This window comes from Papaver somniferum, chromosome 8 (assembly GCF_003573695.1).
Source record: "Papaver somniferum cultivar HN1 chromosome 8, ASM357369v1, whole genome shotgun sequence".
In the NCBI taxonomy this organism is placed as follows: domain Eukaryota; kingdom Viridiplantae; phylum Streptophyta; class Magnoliopsida; order Ranunculales; family Papaveraceae; genus Papaver; species Papaver somniferum.
In genome coordinates, this window is record NC_039365.1 from 133,910,082 (window position 1) to 133,920,036 (window position 9,955).

The window sequence follows — 9,955 nt, forward strand, 5'->3', positions numbered from 1 at the left end:
AGTTTGGTTGTCATATTTTAGTGAATCAAAACTCATGTTAACAGTCGCTTGATTATGTACTAGAGTCAACTTCGTATAGGTTGGATTGAAAGTATTAGGATAATGAGACTTTACAAGTATTGGTAAGACTTGAAGATGTGAAGAAGCAAGGAGCTACAACGACAACATCATCCTTCCACTTGAGGTTGGTGATATTTGACTTGAACTGTTTCATTCCCTAACTTATCTTTCAAGTCGTGCATATTGAAAGAAAAACTGCGAAGCATAATTGAACTCTAGATAGACATAGTATTAAGGAATACAATACGAGGTTTATTGCTTAACCATTAAACTTTGTAGATAAGACATCGCCATAATAATTTGAATGCTATTGTGATTATGTATGGGTATGAGGTGAGGATTTCATCCTAGGGAACAATGTTTACATGTGTTCTAAGGAAGTAAATTCATGAACTTGGTTTGTGAATCGAAAAGGAAATCGCCAGGTGTTATTGGTTTTGTTATTCATTGCATATCTTTTGAACAACCAATATGTGTGATTAGTATAACCGTTCATGACTTGTTTGTCAAAGGCATGACTTATGTATTGGTATGACTTTTATTAGTGAAACCGATCTTAAGTAATCACCTGAGATAGTATGATCGAGTTTGTGATTTTATGTCTGACCAAATCTAGGTAAAGGGGAACCGATCCTAGTAAGAGGTGCAATACATCACAAAGGGGAATCGATCCTTGTATGAGGTGCAACAGGTTTATAGCAAAAAGGGGAACCGATCCTATGGACATATGCAACACGTTTTTAGTCAAAGGGGAACCGATCCTCTGGACATGTGCAACACATATGAGTTAGATACTATATATATGTGGGGAACCGTTCCTAGTACCTAGTCAACCGAATTTTGGAAAGCTAGTGTGACTATGCACAAGACTCACATGGAGGTAGAACCGAAACTTGTTTTGGTAGAAACGTTACACCCATGATTTGTGATTGAATGTTATTTGATCAATCACATAGTTCTTGAAAGTCAGATGAACCAATTCTAAACTTGTTTGGAAGTGTGGCAAATCGGTTTCAAGGCTGTAAGTATGAAAGAGGACTTACAAAGTAAGGATGTCAACATACTTTGAACACGTGCTGTGAATGTTATTATTTAATTGTTCAAAGTTATTCCTTAATAGCTAAGGAAGAGAATCCCATGATCGAAACATAAATAAGTTAAGAATATTTTAATTAAGGTTATTAGTTTCATTTTTAGGAAAATAAGAATTAGCAATGTGCATTTACTAATTAGATATTTTCTGAGAGATTTCGATCATTATTTTTTGACAGAGCATTTTCAGGAATTATGGAAACCGAATTTGTGCTTTAATGAATATTTTGAGAATATTTTCGGTTTTGGAAATTCCTTGGTGTCCAAACTTCCTAGTCTATAAATACTTGAAGTTTGCATTTCTAGCAAACTAATCCTTCGTAACAGCAAACTACCTCTTGTTGTGCTGCTACTGGTGAAGCCGCATATTCGGAGAGAAGAGTAACCTAATTAGGCGAAATCTCTTACGGCCGCTCAGTTTAAATTCTTCTTTGGGATTGAGAAGCTCTATTAGTACCATTGGTGGGAAACTAGATAATTGCGGTTTATCTTTTGTTTTCGATTGATTTGATTGACTAACGGTGGTTGAACTTTGATTGCACCTAGTTTTTATGCTTGAGGATCTTATCTTATGATATAAGATTCACTCAAACTAGTTCCGAGTTTCGACAGGGATCTTTAGACTGTTTGTAGTTCTAAAGACGATCTTGTGATAATCCATTGTTAACAGACTCTGTTATGTGCGTGATTGTGTGCAGGTGTTTATTGAAGATCTAAGAAGATTTGAAGACAAAGAAGATATTGAAAATTTCTGATTTGGGGTTCATAATCTTTAGCGTGCACAATACTTGTTTCGGTAAAAAGAGGATCCAATTAATAATCGGTTTTATCCTTGTGATAAAATTGGATTGATTAGTTGAGTAGATCGACATCAATACAATTCTTTGGATCAAGAGTGTTGATCGCAAAATCTTAACGATTACTTTGGTAATTTAACATAAGATAGATCTAAGGACCTGACGAAGGAGTTTCTGTTAAGATAAACAGAAGATCCTTTGTCCGACTCATATCACTTGGTTGAAGAGAGTTGATACTACTGTTTGGAATATGAACCAAAGGAATTGTTCCAAGTACGTGACTTATTTATAAGTTGGAGGCGTGTGAATGCAGACGGAACTTGCTAGCTGAACTGTAGGTTTTGGTTGCTTGGTCACAACTATACGAAGTTAGGTGTATTTTGTGTAGCGACTTAATCCTGAGAGTATTCAATTCTGGACAAGGTCCCGAGGTTTTTCTGCATTTGTGGTTTACTCATTAACAAAATCTTACCGTGTCATTTACTTTTATTTTCCGCATTATAATTTTTTTATTACAATTAAAGTAAATTACACAAACGTTAATTTCTATTTACTTGATAAGTGAATCCTATTGTGTTTGGTTAAGTCCGAACCTTTTTATCAAGTAAACATACTTCGTTGTTGTATTGTCTCGATCTCGTTTCCATAGACGATCACACGAAGTGTGAACCGATTAGTTGCATTGTCTCGACTCAGTCCATAGACAATCACTTTCGGAGAAAGGACTTATATGTATGAAAAGTTCTAGATTGAGTTATATTTAGGTACCCTCGTCTTTTCAGTTTAGAAAACACAATTGAAATCAAATCGGTTTGATTCACTTGAATCAATCATGAACATTATAGACACGGTTTGTAAAGATTGCATTCCTTATGATTTAAATGTTCAAGTTCATGAACTTGACCGATTTGACAAAGTAACCAGCTTAAGTATGCGTACGGGTATGCGTACTTAAGCAACCGGTTTTTGAGTTTGTAAAGTTCCCAAACTCAGCAGAAATTTTCGGTTCAAAAATTTTCGCCAGTATGCGTACGGGTGCGCATACTTAAGGTGACTGGTTAAGAGTTTTGTTAAAACCAAACTCAACAGAAATTCTCGGTTCGAGAACTTCCGCCAGTTTGCGTACGGGTACGCATACTTAACCTGTCTCCTTCACCAATTTCGTATACACACATATGCATACTCTTAGCTTCCGGTTTATGGACTTATACACTAATGTGCAAACACACTATATAGTATATATGCTTATATCCAAAGATGGTTACATCATCAACTCTTTATTTCAATCATTGAAACAATCTTCTATAACGTTAATAGCCGTTTTCACACACTATTAGCATCAAAACAATTTTCAAGATATTGTATCACACAAACCATGTAAGATGTTACTCGGCAATTTTCTCATGATATAAGATGAACTTGGTCGAAGCAAAAGCTTACCAACACATATTCCGAGAAATATGTAAGTGAGGTATACGCAGCTCGAAATCTCAAATGTGTATAGGGAAAACTATATTGTAACACGACTTATGTCTCAATATAGGAGATACACGAAATATACTTTCCAAGTGATAGATAAGTTAAAGTCTCCACATACCTTTTGTCGAAGAAGTTCCACAAGCTCCCCTTAGTAGTTCTTTGTATTCAAGAGATGAACGTCGAGAGATTTAAGCTCAACTACATTATCTATGTCCTAGTCCGAGACATCTACAAATAGGCTAGAAATAAAGACTTATAGTTTTGATCACTAACATTGACAAACATGCTTGAGATAGAAACGCATGCGAGTTCGACCGATCAATGCTCTAACAACTGATAACTCCGAAAGACCTATGAGAAGAAAAAGACATCGGAGAAAGAAAAATTCTTCAAAACTCTTTTCTTCTCTCAATGATGATCTTGCTTCAAAAAGGGATGTTCCTGACTACATTCACATCAATAATCATGTTTCAGAACTCAAGACTTGTATTAACGGTCTCAAGAGCAAGATCAAGGAGGCAAAAAAATCATATGGTTCAGGTAACTCTTGTCTTTCTTCTGATAATTCTTTTGAGAATGTGCATAAGAATTCAGTTATAGGTCAAGGGAGTGAAAAGGAGTATGTCAATATCTCTGATGAACTTCATGTTCATCAACATATAACTTGACTATTTTTCTTATGTGTATCCTCTTTATGGACCAATGAGAAGATACCTTCTCCTTAATAAATGGTCTGTGTTGTATATTTATGATGACATTAATATATTCTCTTGTTTTTCTGCTCCAAACAGTTTTGTTGTAAATTTTGTACATAATGTCTTCTTAATATACACTAGTTTTTCTTCCTAGAATGACAGTTGAGTCACTTTGTATCAAAGATCCATGTCATCGACTCAAAACTTGTTTGCTCCATCGGTTAACCGACCTCGCCTTGGGTTTTAACCATTAATTTGTGCACCCGGTCCGTTACTAAACGTATGCAAGAAACCCTAGGTTTCTCTTGTGGAAATTATCCTTTAAATATGTATCAAGTTTTTGATATATATATATACTGGTACAGTAAAGCTAAGAGCTCTTCTGGGTTTGATTGAGTAAGTGTACGATAGAAGGAAGCAAAAAGGAAGACAATTTTGACGATGTAACCTTTGAACTTGATGATGATCCCATGCCTGTTATTTGCTTTAAAGCAATTGATCATGAAAAATGTTTTCCAATCCAGATGTCTCTTCAATTGGTTGGAAATCTTCTTCAAGATTTTGAGGTCGTGCGTGAAAATCTTGAGATTGCATCAAAGAACCTAGTGTTTTTGAAGGATGAGCTAAAGAAAGCAACTGATGAACTCGCCCTTGTCCGTTCCATGGTTGCTGATCTCGTCTGAGTTGTTTTTGATTTATTTTGTCTAGGAATCTTCTTATGAGAATTTATTTCTTGTGTTTTTAGAAGAATAACTAGGGTTTGGAATAGCCATTATTGTGAGTAAACATAGCTGTATCCAACGTTTTCATCTTCATGTCTTTAGATTTATTTATTTAAATTTTAAGTTTTTTGTAAGATGATGTTTGCAATTTTAATCTTTATGATTTTATATATTGCAAATTTGTATGGGATATGTTGTTTACGTCCGTTAACCTGTGACTGTCCCATACTTGTTCAAAAGTAATCTCTATTATGTCGGTATGCAAGTATTGATAAAAGATAGAATGAATTTTGAAAAACAAAATTTAAAGCCTTTTATGTCATTTTGCAAATTTTGATGGAAGAAAGGTTGAACTTTTGTTTACAAGGATTATGTCTATTTGTAGATGGTGGATTTTTGACAATGGCTAAAATCGTAAACCATAATTGTACATGCTCATGATACATAAATCAAATGAGTATTGAGGCTCATGTCTCTCATCGAAGCATGAAATCTCATGTCACAAGAATCTCTGACTGAGAATACTGTCTCTCAGAGTATATGTAGATGTGTAGTCTCTCAGCTGAGGCAACGACATATCTCATGAGTATTGAGCAATTTCAGTAATTACTTCTATATAGAATCGAACGATTGGATGGTTTCTAGACAGCTTGCCTGCTAGTATAGAGCAATAACGTCTTCAGGATGTAACAATGTTTTCCATGACTATATAAAGAAAATATGACGCTTCAACAAGCTCATATTACTCAATTCTCAGATAATTAATGCTCCTAGACCGCATGCCTGCTAGTATAGAGCCATCAATTAATTATCTCTAATCCTTAAATTCATTAACTGAATATTCAGAAATATTTTACGTTCTGCATAATATTTCGTTACTTCAATTCGTGGTTCTTCCCAGTAGAATTCCATAGGTTAGTGATAAATATTCAACGTACGGGCATCTGAGCTGCTATCGAGTAAGCCCCGACCAAAATGGTGAAAGTGTACTCATCAATAATGCACTAACGAGCACCTGAATGCACGAACGAGCATTCCAAAATACGAAGGAACGATGAGCCAATGAAAAATAGGAAGAAAAATAATAATAATAAAATATTAGCTAAGGCGCTAAGGGACTGGGCCCACCAGCTGTCCAGTCACGTCGTGGCCAGTCCCACGCCCAATTCTATATTTTATCAGATTTTTATTATTTTCCTTGATCTCATGAAAATCCCTTCATTTGAACAAATATCCTTCATTTTAAGGAAACTCCTCAGTTTCATGGTGTTTCCTCCGTATTAAAGAAATAATAAAAAAATTAGAAAAGATGTCGCGGGACCAAGCCTACTAGCCGGTCAGTCATGCCCTAGCTGTGGCCGGTCCCACACCTTGCATTCCTTATTATTATTTTATTATCTCCTTCATCCCATGAAATTCCTTGATTTCATGATATTTCATTCACATTAAGGAAAAGATATAAAATTAGGAAAGACTCGCGGGACCGGGCCCTATCCGGCCGACCATGCCCTAGTCGTGGCCGGTCTCACACGCCCTTATTTTATTATTATTATTATTATTATTATTATTATTATCTGTTTCCCTCGTCTCATGGAAACTCCTTCACTTCAAGGAAACTCCTTAGTTTCAACAAACTCCTTGATTTCATGATATTTCCCTAAAGTCATGAAAATAATATAAAATTAGGGAAAGTGCCATGGGACCAGGCTTATTGGCCGGCCGGCCATGCCTCAGCCATGGCCGGTCCCATACTTCATGATTCCTTATTTTATTATTATTATTATTATTATTTCCATGATCTCATGGAAATTCCTTAACCTTACGAAACTCCTCGGTTTCATGGTATTTCCTTCACATCAAGGAAATTACATAAAATTGGGAAAGGTGTCACGGGACCATGCTCGCTAGCCGGCCGTCCATGCCCTAGCCGTGGCCGGTGCCACACCTTGTAATCCCTTATTTTATTTATTATTTCCATCGTCTCATGGAAATTCCTCAGTTTCAGCAAAACCCTGAATTCTTCATATTTTCTCAAATGTTGCTCAAATGCGCATCAGAAAATATCAAAACTCTCAGAACCGAGACACGAACGCTTTGGTGACATGATCATATTACATTGACCGACCAGGGTTGGCTCTTTGGCTTGCAAGAGGCCGGTTCCGCATATTTTCATCATTTGACCTAATTTATTGGGTTCAAACTCTTCAAAACAACTTGTAATTTCATAAAATGATCGTCAGTCGATCCCGTGACCAACCAGGGACGGTTTCATGACCCCTTGGTCGGTCCTTCATCTTTTCATAATTTATTAGGTTTTATCACCTAAGGTTCAGACGAACATTATTTGAATAAATGATTAAACCAGCATTTGATCATCTTTTCACCAACTGGTCTTCAAGAGACTTTGGTATTCTGCTCACTTGAGCATCTGGGCGCTACATGGGATGATGGTCCCTCCTTCACTCCGTGGTTGATTTTCAATAAATCATCAATTGATCAACAATTTATCAAAATTAGGGTTTCGAATCCAAAGCTCTGCAAAACATAATTCTGAGCAGATTCAAACACTAATAATTTTACGTTGATCCCATGATCAATATCTTAATTATTATACTCGGTTCAATTGCTAATATTTTAAATTAATATTTTATTTGGTCCTGCTACCAATAATTCACCAAACGAGCAACATTTGCTCAGACTAAGGAATATTGATTCAACTATCAATATCCAACAAATCAACAACATTTGCTCACCTTAACTATCAACATTTACTCGAGGATTATACCTCTGTCTCAACAGATACGTTCAACTCATGAGTCTTAGAACATTTGCAAATCACGTTCGACTCAGCAATACAAGGACTCATCGGCCCATAAACTCAACAACTGACTAACTAAATGCACGTCTGCCTTGCAGACTCCACAATCACGAGACATCAATCGTGTCACATGGGGGATATTAACTAGGGTTTTGGTCTGGTGGTCTACAGCACGCGTGTTCATTCACACGACGAGAATGTGAGCAAGTCGTATAATCAGTTGGAGGAGTTAGCAAAGTAGTGGATGGAAAATTAACCAAGTCTCTGCACGATGAGCAACTGGTTTTAACACGATTTCCACTTCCCCATTCTTTGACGCCATCAACTGTCACACTTCATGGGATCAAGGTGTTTACAATTCTAGCAATATAAATAGGTCTCTGAATCATGATTGAACAGACAAGGTCTACAAGACAATCTCTCGTCAAACAGACAACAAGACATTAAGAACTCAACATCTGAGCAATTACTCTCAACAAAGCAAATTCAATCAATCAAAACTTATCTTATTTATTCACGCAGAATACACAACACACCTACAATCTTCGATCACCATTGATCTCACACATTTCTCAGCTTCTCTCCTACAGATCGACCCATCCTCTCTTGTGACCGAATTGACTCTGGAACGTCCATTGTCTTGGTTTAGGCCGGAGTCCTACAGATTAATCTCTCGAACTTAAAGCACTCCCTTCTTATAGTGTATCCGTATGAGGTTAAACATTTCGCTCGGTTCAAGGAGTCTCCTCCGCACGGCCGTCTCCTCAATTCCGTAAAAACCAGCAAATCGTTTTTCCCCATCTACAGATTGGCGACCACAGTGGGAGATCATTCTCTCGGTTGCAATCTCAGTTCTCACAAAGATGGTCTAGTTCAATTACCAACCAGGTCTCAACACCCAACCCTAACATTGCAATCTCTAGTGGTACCGCTAATACCACTCTTCCGGCGCAACCTGCCAATACTACTCCTCTGAATACTGGTGCTCCAGTGATCACCCCTGCAAACGACGGTAATGGCGCCATCAACAATCCTCTTCAGATGGTCTCCTAAATAAGTCAGAGAAAATCCTCCTACCATATGTGATCTCATGAAGGTGCAAGAAACTCTTGCCAAGAATCAAGTTGACATGGCTTCCACTCAGAAGGAATTATGCAATTACCTCAAGACTCTTACAGCTAAAATACCAGAGAAAACTCAAGATAAAGGAAAAGCCAAAGAAACATCTTCGGTTCCAGACTTTCTCATAGCTTCATGAAGCAGCCAAACGATCAACGACTACTGCACCTGGAAAGAAAAAAGTATGCAAGGTCGAGGAACCTCGAAGCAGCCTACGCCTAGTCAACAATCATTACAATCTCCAACCTTCAACAGACGTTTTTGCTGAAAGGAATGAAAGAAAATCCTATACACAGCATCAGAGCGCTTCTCCAACATCCCAGACTCCTCTGAAGGCGCAAAGAAAAGATAACCAATCCTGAAATGCACAAACCTCGACCCAGCATCAACGAACGGGGAAATGATCTGACAGACTCAAACTTCTTCTTCTCATGAAAGAGTGATCGAGTTACTAGAAATCTAGTTTCAAGATGGTTCAATCAAATTGTTGCTGATCATAGAGAGCCAACTGAAGAAAAAATGAAGAATCCCAGGTACTGCCACCTTCATAGATTTATTAATCATCCGACAAGTAACTGCAATATTTTGAAGCACGTCACCAAAGATAAGGTTGATCTACAATAGCTTCAACTGGGGACTGAAGGAGTACACAAGAATCCTCTCCCAATCATAACCTTTACACTTTCTGAACAACCTATCAAAGAGGCGGTTCAATCCTTGGTCGAACGTGAATTGCTCTATCTGTCAAAGGCACAAAGGAGAGACACGTTCATAACACTGAACCACATCATGTCAAGAAGTCCATTCCGGAAATACTTCTTGAGCCTCCAGCCACAGACCAAGAGATGTACGATTGGAGACTGCTTACCACAGCCAATCTCAGAAGAAACTAATTTGGAAGAACGTTGATCGATGCTGGCACCGCCATCAACAACATTCCACTGAAAACCATCGGATCCACATGCATCACTCGACAAGAAGCTACTCATGCTCCCATCTCAATCAGAGACCTTGAAGGAACGCTCGAAAATACTTATGGCTACATCACTCTCAAAGTGAACATAAGTTCAACCTGGACAGAAACCAAGTTTCACATAATCATGAAGATCCGGGATATGAAATTTCCTTCAGACGAGCGTGGATCCATGCTGAAAATATGGGTACTTACAAAGC